The 13,027-nt window shown below is 36.5% G+C and overlaps 1 long non-coding RNA gene across 1 annotated transcript; it reads left to right on the top strand.

Annotated features, from left to right (window-relative positions):
• The first annotated feature begins 8,850 nt into the window (after window positions 1–8,850).
• Window positions 8,851–11,850, top strand: LOC148921411 (uncharacterized). The gene is made up of 2 exons (XR_016121981.1): window positions 8,851–9,782; window positions 9,889–11,850. It is a non-coding gene; the product is annotated as an uncharacterized LOC148921411 (long non-coding RNA).
• Window positions 11,851–13,027: the final 1,177 nt, after the last annotated feature.

Here is a 13,027-nt window from a genome sequence, read left to right as displayed (position 1 = left end):
AAAAATAAAATGAAAAATAAATCAATGAACTATATTTCCATTCCTCTCTCACATCAACTCATTACATGTCAATCATGTAGCGAGACTATATACAACTGCTGTATATAAGATTTATATATGCACTAACTATGATACAATTAAAATAAGAAACGTGTTTGATAAAAAAGGAAAAAAGAAGAAAAAAGCTAGCTAGGATGAACTAGGAAATGAAGAAAATTGCAAGGCAAAGTGGGGGAGTTCTGGTGGTTGAATTGAGTACCGTTTTTGCCTGCTGGAGAAGAATGAATTTGGGTTTTCAGTGTAAAGCCTGAGAGTCTCTCCAATATAAGGCCAGCCCATTGAGCCAGGGGGCAGGCGCTTGTGTTTGGGGTGGCGCCATTGGAGGACCAGGCCTAAGAGCAGAAGGGCTGGAATCAAAAGAAGAGCAAAATCAGACTCTGAAAAGGGTGGTGTTAATAATGATGAGCAGAAAAGTTGCATGGTGGTGAAGTGGTGATGGGTTTGAGAGGGAAATGAAGAGGTGGCGTTGGGTGGCTTGAACAAGTAGCTATAGTGGGGGTGACAGTGAAGCAAGAAGGGTGAATAAATGGAATGGTGGGTTGGTTTTTATAATGATGTGTGGAGAGAGAGTTGTTGGTGGGGAGGTTTTTGGGACAGACGGCACTAGTTTTATGGGAACACCATGCTATGGCCCCCTTTTTTTTTCTTCTTTTTTTTTCCTCTTTTAGGGTCATCCCCACCCTCCTTTACCCCCACCTTGTCTATAGGTATCGATGGGACACTTATAAATAGGGTACCGACTACTAATTTACAGTATATGTAACACGTGATTTGATAAAGAATTTGTAATTCAAATGATTAAGATATCATCACAATCAATATTCTATGTTCGGTTTCCGTCTTCTCTAATACCGCTTGAAAACCAAGCAATTTTTTTTTACCTTTGTAATTTTCAAATGGACAGACCTAGACCTACAATGGCTGATCCAAGTTGCAGCCACAAATCTTGTTTAGCCAACTCGTGGCCTCATACGTGGAAGAATCTCAGGTTGGTTCGTGCGACTGAGCCATCAGTCCGTACAAATTTTAGCACCAACTGCGGGCCACCTTCCTCTTTCTCTCTCTCTCTCTCTCTTCCTCCTCTAAGTGTATGTTTGGCTCTTTGCCCTCCCCACCTCTTTGTTTTTCTGGGTTTCTATTTTTCTCTTGTTTTCTCTCATCTCATGCCATTTTAGGCAAAACCATTCTCTAAGCTAGTTTGCTTGCACTCTCGCTCGATGGACAAGTCATTGTTTGCCTTCCACGTACACCAACAAACACCCCCATTTTGTGCGTGTAATGAAGCACAGCTTTCAACACATGGGCATGCTGACAGGACACCCAAACATTTCCTTTTTATATACCTCAATTCAAAAGCTCACGATTTCCATTCCTCGTCAGAAAAGGCAAAAGACTTGACCCAGGAAAAACAGAGAGAAACGGCAACGAGATTTTAAAAAAGGAAAAAAAATAGTTTTTAATTGTTGATAAATTTCGTAAGTAACCGTCAGTTGTTGATAAGTTTTGCAGATAAATCATAATTTGACCGTTTCAGTAATTATATATTAATTTTGATGGAATGGCGGTGTTAATTAAGTTGATAAAAAGAAAGTGATTAAGTTAAAAAAAGGGGGTGAGATGATAAGTTTTGTAACCTAATTAATCCAAGCAAAGCAATTCACGTGGGTGGTGTCTGGTTTACAGTTTTCCTTAAACCAAGTGCCCGCCTTGACTTGTAACCACAGTCACAGAGAATGAGAGAGAGATGGCTGTGGGCTGTGGGCTGTGGGCTGTGGGCTGTGGCCCTCTCCACTGTGCTGTGGGTGCCGCCGCTTATTGCTAGCTCATTGCTCACGTTAGTCTTGTTCCAAAACTTTGACACTGTTCGCACGTGTCTTCCCCCACGTCACAGCTGGCCTCAGCTACTCTACCCACACGTGTGCATCACCTCCACTCCACATTCATATAAAACTAAAAATAAAAGTTTCTTTTTTCTGATATAAACAAAATAAATATTACCTCATATTTCAGGAGGAGTGAAGTTTACCAAAATTCCTTTTTTTCCATCAGTTTTGCATTGCTGTGAAAATAATCATTATTAGATTTGCTGTGAAAGAAATCAACTCAGTAAAAAAAATTTGGCATTTAGTAAATTTTTTGTTATAAGTATTGTTAGTACAAATTCCTGCATAATCAAAAAATGATTCCTGTATAATCATTAAAACTAATGCCTCTTCAAACTGATTCATGCATAATCGAAAATGAAAGCACTTCATTAGCTTTCCCTTATAACTTTCTCTTACATCAATTTTTAATAATAAGTGATTTTCTCATAGTTTACCAAACGAGTTGAGCTTCCCAAAACTTTTTAAAAATCACTTATCACTCCAAATAAGCAATGTCAAGCGAGCACGGCACTAGAAACACAAGGTATACATACGTGATGGATGACAATAGGTCTTATCCTTATTTATAGAGAATTTTTGTTGGACATTGACTCTTATTTCATTTTTATTTATTTTTATACAAACGATATTAGGTTTTATCGTCATATCATCCAGCTAGGGAATTGGCATCTCCTTCTAGTATCTGACACGTGTTTCAAATTATTATTTAAAGACTAATAATAGTAAAATTAAGGCAAATTGATTGAGTATCATCTTCCTGGGTCAAATTGAAGCCTTATTGATTAGGTTTCATTGCCTACGCAGAGTGTGAACATACAAATTTAACCACTCTCTTAGATTCACCTTACCATCAAGTTTTATGTGGACTTTTTTACTCTCGTTTGTTGAACGCATAAAATATGATGGATGGAATGGATGCATGGAAATTAAATGCGGGCGGGTGGCCGCAAGAAAATCCCAGCACGTCATTTCTCCAAGATGGACTATCCAAAGGACCTCATTTCTCCAACATCTGGACGGCTATGATTTACCCACCTGCCCTTCTCCTTGAGATCATCGCCTAGCTTTTGATTCTCTGTTCCCTTTACGAGTCTAAAACTCGGTGGCTACTTGTCGGGCTTTTTCCATCCATAGCACCGTAAATGTCAATGCACTCGCGGCCGGGGTAACGGCGACGCAGCGTTTATGGGTTCCATTTCTTTTCTACCCTCCCTGTTCATCTCACCGTTGACTTAAGATGATATGGGCATCTTTGTGAACAGAATGACAAGTAAATATAATATTAAGCTGTGCGTTTTGAGACATTAATTTCGTGCAGGCTTGTTTTTTGAGGATATGGGCATTTGAAAATGCACTGTTTACAAGTGTCAACTTAGGGTATTGGGACCAAAAAAAAAAAACTTACGGTATTGGATGGGACCACAATATCTTTAAGATCGTCTTTTGATAGTTCAGTCATCAGACTGGACGGCCATGATCCGTCATAATCATTGAATCATAGTTTTATGGTAAGCCTGTTCAAAGATCAAAAATCAAAATGGTGTGCTCCTTATTGACCTACCACATATACAGCCATGAAGATGGCAGAATCAAAGGCTTTTTGCCAAAGGAAGAATAGAAGACATAGGTCAACCAAAAGTTGGAGAACACGATGGGATCCGAACGAAATCCCCTAGATATGAAGCGCGCTCTCTCTCTTTCTCTTTCTCTCTAGCTAGGGTTAGTGAACTTGCGAGTTATTATATGTATTAGAAAGTTACAAAAATTTCGTAATGATCACGCATCAAAGTGGTTGATGTTATTTTTTTTCATTATTTATGAAAAAAGAAGCTATTTTTAAGGCTAATCCAATTTTCATTGATCTAATACATATACAGTCATCATGATTCGGCAGTATCAATAAGATTCTTGTTAGACTTTGCTTTCTAGCCTACATGACCGATTATAAGTATTGTCGTGAATCAATAATTTGTGTGAATCGAACCGTCCATTTCACATAATAAAAAGTTATAGAAAATATATAACCTTCACATGTGGGTTTGCATACGTGAGTGATTATCAATTCTTAGTCAGTATTTGTCCGACAAAATATTAATTATTGGTTTTGCCGTAAATTGCCAATAAATGCATGACAATTGTTGATTTATGCGAATCCAACATTTTGTATTACATAACAGAAAGTTATAGAAAAGTAAATAAGGCTTACACGTACACAAGTAGCTGACGTTATGATTGTTTCTTATGATGAAAAATGGAAGTTGCCTTTTGGACTTGTATTCGATTGTCTCTCTTTGAATAGTTTCTTTTTTGTATCTGGACATATTATTCAAATTTTACTATTTTACCAACGAGATATTTTTCATGTGGACTTTAGTCATTAGCTTGTCGGAGAATTTACGGATTCAAATTCTCGCCATAGATGTTTTAGGTTGATTTTTCTTTCATTCATGTTGAATAAATCAATGACGTGTTATCTTCGTTGTTGAATGTCATCCACATTTCCCATGTGGATTTTTGATTGTTCACATATGAGAAAAAAAAAAGCATAGAAAATTGTTTTTGAAACGATGCTCGACTATTTCTTTGCCAACTCACGACTTCCTTTTTTCTCTTTTTTTTTGGTCGAAATTTATGACTTTCCTTAAGCGGTACATATTTAGATATGATTTAGCAATTAACAATTTTGATTATGACATGTGTATGTTGAAGATTCCTTAATCACAACGGGATGGACAAAGAGATGCACTTAAATATATAATGATTTGAAAGACAATGCTCTCGCTTAATGTGTGACGTTGTTTGTACTTGTACTTTTTCTTCAGTTGTATGTTTTTTTAATAAACGATAGTCTAAACTACAAAGAGGAAAGAAAGTTTCTCACACACACACTACCAAAATATCATGGCAATTCGAGTAGGTTACACTCTGTTGGCTTCTTGAGCTGTGTATAATGTTGATTGAGCAGGCAAATGCTTGACTGTTAATGTATAGAAGCTCTTGCATAAAGCTTGTATTAATGTTAACTGCTGGACTTCAGGACAAGCCCAAAACCCAAAAATTAATTGGGCCTCCAACTACTTCTCCTGCGCCCAATATCGATTTCGGTTTACAATGTAGTTTCCCGCGCTTTCCACCACCGACCTACATTTCGAGCCTTGCATTAGAAAACCCAAAAGAGCGCATTACGCACGGTCGTAATCGAGCCACGTGTCACTGCCACGCTCGTCGTATTCGAGACACGTAGACGTCACACCGTGCCTAGCTGTCCCAAGGGCTGCCAGCCACAACGAGTTCAATTAAATGCGGCACCAAAACGACCGAGTAGCAAGTAGCGACTTCCAGAACAAGCTTTACCAAAACCGTGCTTCCAGAAGAAGCCACTCTGTGCCTCCAAGTCTCCCGCCACTTCAAAAACAAAGCCCTATAAATCCTCTGTTTCCCACATCTTCAATTTAGTGCAGGCCGGCGTTGAAACCGACTAAATTTCTTTTTATTATTTTTGTTGTTGCTGTTCGAGATTTGGTGAAGATGGTGATGAACATGATGATGATGGAGATTAAAGAAGAAAACGATGGTTGCTGTACGCCGAAACGCTGCGAGTTTCGGATACCGGAGTCGGTGGCGCCGCCTCCCGCGCCGAAAAAGAAGGCGTATTGGGCGGGAAAGAAGAAGCCGCAGCCGCCGAAGAACGGGTATTTCAACCCTCCTGAGCTTGAGCTGCTGTTTGCAGTAACTCCAACACGCCAAGCTTTGGATTAATTAAATTAAATTAATTCCTAGGTGTTTCCTGATTGACCTGTTTTGTCTGGAACAAGATGAGCGGTTGTTTGTAAATTTTAATGTAACATAACTACTCTGTTTTGGGCTCTGTTTTCTTGTACACTTGTACTTGAAGCGTAGGGTTTGTACTTTGGTAATGGATAATGATATCGACATCATGTGCACAGTCCATCTTCATCGTCTTCCAGAGAAGGAACTGCTCTGCTGCAAACATAGCTAACATACACACGACATAATCTCGGCTTTGATTTGGAGTTTGAAGTTTGGACTTTTTGAATGAATAGTAATTAGCCAATGCATGCCGTCCACTAATCCAAAACCAAGTTGGGCTTTACCATTCTAATAGTTGCTAGTTGGGCCGGGGCTAATTAGAAAAAACAAAATATTAGAAATTTATGGTAGCAATACAATACGGCAGTTGCCTATGTCGTGCCCATGCACCCGTGCGCCCGTTTCCCCTAAAGGAAGCTGATTTTCCCACTCGTTTCCCCTAAAGGAAGCTGATTTTTCCACTCAACTCTTCTCGGGTGCTGCTTTTGATCTGTTTGTTGTAGCTTATAAAAAAATGTATTTGAAGCCACCGGAAGAATCACAAAGGAAATTAACGTATGATTGTCCCAAAGTTAAACAGCTAGCTAGTTAAGCGTCCCATCCATAGCATAGCTAGTTTAATCTCTGGATCACGATGCTTCCTATATTTAATTAAAAGATTCATGTTTAGAGTGTGAACGAACAAGACTTCCAAAATCAATGCCCCCAATCCATAGCAGATAAATCAAAAGCTGAAAAAAATTAGGTAGAAAAGACGATAACATATTTTATTGTGTTAAATTTCAAAGAGATAAGGGTTTGTGAATTGTGATCCACTAATAGTGGTATCGATATTGTCTTCAATTTAATTATCTATAAAGTATAGAAAGTGTGAAGTTTTGTCACAAAAGACTTCAGTGTTATCAGGAGTGAAACTAGTTATTATAAGTTGTAGCTTATTTTAACCAAGTTCTTTATGTCGGATTTTATATTCTTAAACATGTAGCATCTCTTCCCATTAAAAGAAAAAGAAAAAAACATATTATAGAGTCATTGCACCTTCATCGCTAATATACATGTATCATGAGAATTCGAATTATAGACCACTGATTTGTAAGTTGAAGTCTTTTTTTCATTAGACTAACCCGATTGACGCTAATATTTTAAGCCAAACGTTGTAGTTGATGGATAAGACGTTTTAATATTTAAAGTAAAAATGTGTCCTTGACAGATAAGGGCAGCAATACAAGCCAAAAGGCCAAAGGTATAATCCTCCTAGTCCTACGCACTAAGCTCACTGGGCGCGGCGGAATCTACGAACTAATAATAATATTTTTTATTATTTGGTACTAAAAAGATTTCTTTCAAAGTTTAATATGACTTTAAAAGTTGAACAGAAAATATGATTCTAAAAAGTTACCACTACGCGTCATATTCCCATTAACTGTTATCCTTCTTTTTCTTTTTGTTCTTTATGAGTGCACTAATCTTAAAAGTAGGCTTAATTATTGATTAGATAAAGAGAACCCAATTTTTTGTCATTTTCTGATATCTTTCAGTTTCAAATTACGTTAATATTGTCTTCAACTTAAAGGACATGAAAGAGCACTCCGAATAGGGTTTTCGTTTGACAAACAATAATACGTAAGTTATTTTTATACTTAGGATAACTTATTTATTACAAAGCTACATCACTATAAAGGGTTAGTCACAAGTAGGTATCAAACTCGCTATAAATATGTGTCGTTCTTACATTTACGTGAGTTGAACATGAATTGAGACCTCCATCGAACTATTAATATATATGTAAAATAATTCTCAAACGCAAGTTAAGGTGGTTCGATCCCATTAATTGTTGATTAATATAGACTTAGCAAATACCGGCCATCACTTCCGATTTGTGGAGTGGTGCCTTTACATGTGACCACACGTGGCACTGTCTATTACTATTACTCGTACAATTACAATTTAGCTTGCTGCAAATTACAATCATGATGATCTGTTGTACTATAAAAGATGAGTATGTCACATGGCACTTGCCCATATATCAAAGTTAAAGCAGCCGCGCGATTCTTTTTCTCTAGTTGGACTGATAGTGGCTTATGTTATTTTGCATAATCAATGTAATAAAGCAGAACACAAGGAATTGTATATTGGATTGCAACTGCCTCCGAGGCTTTGCTAGATTGCACGACATCATTACTTAATGTACATATGTTATATGGATTAGGACTATGATAAATTATAGGTTTATCCAACCGTCACTGAGTTGAGTGTGGTCATCACCGATTGAGCCTACCAATAACATGGTTGGGTCTAGCAATCACCGGACCAGTCAATTACATGGTCGGGTCCAAACTGGCACTGGTCAAGACACATTTAATAGCTTGTTTGTAAATCCCATGAAACATTTTTATTCAATTTTCTTTTTCATTTGAGTTACAAAAACAATGTTTCTTTCTTTTTTAAAAACTAAAAACTAAAAACTACAATGATTAACAAATAAGCCCTTAGTTTTTCGGTTCGGTTTCAACAGTTTTCACTACAAAATCAATAAAATCCAAAACTATTTAATCATCTAATTATCGTCACTTATGGATTTTTTACTAATCTAAAATAAATGATGACTATGATAATCAAAATTACTAATTTTTTGTAATTTGTTTGAATTTTTTTTCCATGAAAGTTTTTAAATGATACTCCAAATAATGAATACTTATGTTCATCATACCCTATTTTAAAATAGTTCCAAACAATTTGGATCTTTTGCTTAGACTTCTAGGATTTGCTTGACTCCTCCTCTCAACATGCCGCATCAGACTCTATTTCGGCAACTGGTAAATATTTTTGTTTTTTGTTTTTTAAATGGTGATGTGTTAGCTCTCAACGCCCTTACATGAAATTTAAATGATGTGGCATGTGGAGAGAAGTCAAGCAGATTCTAATAGAGAAAATCCAAACATCTCTAAAATGAGGTTTTCCCAACCTCAAAAGAAAAGGAATAGAAAAATAAAATAAAAGGCTTCCTTATTAGAGGACTAATTTACCCGTAATTAGTGACTTTCTTGAGCCAAAGGTCCTCTCCTAAATTATATTAGGTGGCTGTGGTGTAACATGAAAAGTTGGGAAGCTTATGCGATCTGGGGTCAGGCATGTCCATTCCTCCCACATGAAAAAAGCCTGAGGATCTGGCTTTGTATAGATAGAATGGAGCGAAATCTTTTAGTATAAAAAGATAGCTACTTAGTTTCTCCTTATATGGGATGGGAGACCTGTAAGTATCAGTGGCCTAGCTAGCTAGGTCTCCTGTGTACTTCTCTCAGGAGTTGTCATTCTGGTCTTTTCATAAATTAGGATGTTCTTCTGCAACTGCATCTTTGATTGCTCTCTCTTTCTATTCTTCAACCATAGGCATGTTTTCTCTTCCCCTTAGATGGGACTCGTCAAAGATCTTGCTATCAATTCTTATTGGTTTGCTGTGATCCACACAAGCTAAGTGGCTCGATGGCCTTCTTTATAGATATTTTGTAGCTTTTGAAATCATTTTCCTTTTCTGATTTGTTTTTCTGTTAAATCAGGTGGATGTGTCTTAATTAGCTTCTGTAGTTCCTATAATGATATCCATAAGATGGGTTGGTTATTTTTCGCTTTTCCTCCAACTTTTTAGAGTCTAGCCAGTACTTCATCCATGGGTTAATTGTCTTCCCTTTAGGGTTAGGGTTTCTGCTTTTATCTGCAAATTTGCATGGGGAGATCTCAAGACTGTCATGATCATCAGTCAGTAGTGAGTCGGTATTCGCGGGTGCGGCATCATCAAGATTCACATACTTTAGTGAGGGGTCTACCTTTATCGATCGAGTTAATTGGTAGTACGAACACCACCAATTGATTTTAGTACTTGGAACTTCCTTTAGTACTCGAAAGGTAGTTCCTTTGAACTTTGAAGTGGGAATCTTGATGATGCTGCATCAGCAAGTACATGACTATTCGGAACCGGCGCCAATTCTTCGATTTCAAATATGACAGGTTGCCCCTTCTTGAAGAACATATGATTTCTGGGTTCTTTCAATTTCAATTTGAATATGAATTTTGATGATCCCATTTTTTGTTATCTTGTCTTGCTAAACTACAGATAATGACCATTCATCATGTTGATTCTTACCTGAACTATATATTCAGATTCACAATCTGACATCAAGCATCTCGCCGACAATATAAGTCTGGTAAGAGAATATTACCCTTATTGTTATAGGTTGTTTACTTTAGCCCTTGCTTAAGTGTTGCTAGTGCTACCTTGATTCAAAAGACTGGTATAACATGAGATGATATGATCCAAAGCACCATCTTTGCTCAGTTATTTGCTGTATGTATTAATTTTCTATGCATTTTAACACCACCCAAAAACAGTCAGAGCACCTGATAGATCTTCTGATTGGCCACCAAAAATGCAAGAGGCCAAGGTAATATTTTATGATAAAAACTGCTTCATATATATATTTCGATGATTGTCATTCTCTTCAGCTTTTATTCTCTTTGAGGTATTAAGGTTAATTATGCATGAAACCCATGGTTTTTGTTTACAAATTTTTCTTAACCAACCAACTTCATATGTACTTCACTGTCTTTTTTTTTTTTTTTTAATCCTTATTTTTGTCTAATTTTGCTTATCATTTTGCTGTTATCACATATTCTTGTGTAGTTTAGGAATTGGAGCTCTGATGTTTGTTTGATTCTCTTTGCTCTTTATTGATAAGGGGCCGGGATACCCAAGAATGTCAGGAATCTGATGTTTTATGTTTACATCGGAATCAGCTTTTAGTTTGAAGTCTGTCCTGTCCTATGCGGATTCATGACATATGCTTAATAATATATATATATATATATGTGTGTGTGTGTTGTATTATTTTTGGATTGGTATTATTACTTGTGAAAGCTTTGAATGACCAAATTACAGAAGATCATTAATTTTGTGATCCAATTCCAACACGTTTTCTAAGCGCTAAGATGCTGTTTTCTGGCTTGGTTGGAAGGAAAATAATAACTTTTGCTAAAGAAAACAGAGTAACTTTTCATCATCTCAAACAGAAGCATTGGTTTACCTCGGACTAGTAGGAAGCTAGTTAAGCCTTCACTTTTACAGAAGATCAAAACTGACTTTATGGTTATTTATTTATTTATTATTATTATCAGTATAAGGATATGCAATGGATGGTACTAGCCAATCACTCTCTTTGAAGCAATTTAAGCCCGTTTATATCTATGTTTTTAAGTGGTCAGTCTAAGTTTGATATACATTGTTGGCTCATTTCTTGATAGCTTAAAATTTTAGAGCGAGTGTCTGACATGATACCATAGTCTTGTTTGCAAGTAGTCTTGAGTTCAATCCTTGTTTCCAACTTCTTTGTTGTTTTACACAGTGTGTGAGGAAGAATATATATCAGTTTGATACACATAATTGACTCATTCTCTAATAGTTTAATATTTTGAAGCGAGTGATTGTCTAATGTACAATTAATAATATAAGTACCCTCTTCATCATTTTTTGGCCGCAAAACATTCTTATTTAGATGGATATATGCACTTGACTTACTTTGATGCTATCTTACACTACTTCAAGTTGAAGGAGTTCTTCAAAAGTTGATATTCAGCTTAGTATATAAGGAGTTCTTCAAAAGTTGATACCTTATTAAGCAATAAGGAGTTTGTGCATGGGAATAACTTTTTACATCAATGCCGAAGTTCCAACTTTCTATGAATTCCTTGGCCTGCGTTGTGGAAAAGAAAAAGAAACAAGCTTAATTCTGCCATTGACAGCATTTGAATCTTTCGTTAATTATAATATAGATTAAATATTGTTTTCCTATCTCAAATCTTCTTGTTAACTTCAAGCTTCAACTTTGGATTATGTAGTCATAGTCATTCGCCTTCAAGAATCAGATAGATACTGCTAGACAAACATATGCATTTATCTAAATGTTCATGCTTATGGCAGTGGTGACTAAGTCAATTTAATTTTATATCACACTTTGCTACAAAATTACTCTAAATGTCTACATCTCACTTTGACTTAAGTTCCTTCATGTGCTTATTATTACTTGAACTTCAATATTAGAGAACTCTTGGGGAGGTAGTTGAGGATTAGACGAGCACAACCACACACTAAGATCCAATTATCGAACTATCAAAGCAACCTACATATATGTACGTACCCTCTTCTTGCTGAAAGCGATTAGAGATAACTTAGCTCCAAGCTGGCGCTCCCTATCCCTCCAAACGTACCATTCCAGCCAACGTGGATGATGGTTTATTCAAATCTAACCCAACAACACCACCAACAAGAACGTTTGAATTCTAATAAGTGAAGTGAGAAAGAAGGACAAAATGGATAGCAAACCAAAAATATAAAGGACAATATCGAAGAGGGGGTTGGGGCCTAGTCAAGTACGTACAGCCTGCAGCATCTCTTAGTGGGTTTTTATTGGGTCCATTCCTAGCAGTGACATCAAAGCAATGGACCCAAGCCGTAGTCCTATTGTAAGTTGGATCCAAAGCTATGCATAATAATCTCAGTACATAAATTAATTGGTTTTCGATTCAAATGGTCTCTGAACTTCATAACGAATTGCATTTTGATCTCTTAACTAAATTCTTCGTTCAAATGGTCCCTCTACTTTTTATTATGCCATGAAACTAATTCAATATGTATTTTATATTCCAAAATTTTAATATGACCAATTAATAATATAAATACTTAATACTGAATCTGTTGTGCTTCTGCAAATTATGAGTCTTAATGGGCAAAAACAAAACAATTGTCTTATATTTATGCATATCTCTGATCAAGATACATACTTAAACAAGAAGGCACTACTTTTAGTCGGTCATGTTATGTGTGCTTATAGCTTAGGCAAGTGTGTATCCATTGAAATTGTGGACAGAACCGAAGCCATTTATGACTGATGATGCTTTGCTTGCTTGAGGAATGTAAATTCCGCCCCAAGATTAATAATACACAAATTATACAGCCCGATTTCAAACGTCCTTCTGACATTTTTGTCTCTTGGAAAACCATTATTATTATTACTATTATTTCATGCACACACAGTCTTCTTTCGAGTGTAGTAGACAGGGTCCACGCCTTCCATGGTTCCACGTCCTCCTGGCCACCCTTGTGCTGCTCACATGTATGCATGTGGGCTCTCTCATGTCCCAAATGCTCATATTCTTAAACCCACATGATCATGAACCAGAATTTAACAATTACTTCGTTT

The sequence above is a fragment of the Prunus mume genome, linkage group LG1 (genome assembly GCF_029339155.1).
Source record: "Prunus mume cultivar Tortuosa linkage group LG1, ASM2933915v1, whole genome shotgun sequence".
Classification (NCBI taxonomy): Eukaryota; Viridiplantae; Streptophyta; class Magnoliopsida; order Rosales; family Rosaceae; genus Prunus; species Prunus mume.
This window is presented reverse-complemented; position numbering and strand designations above follow the sequence as displayed.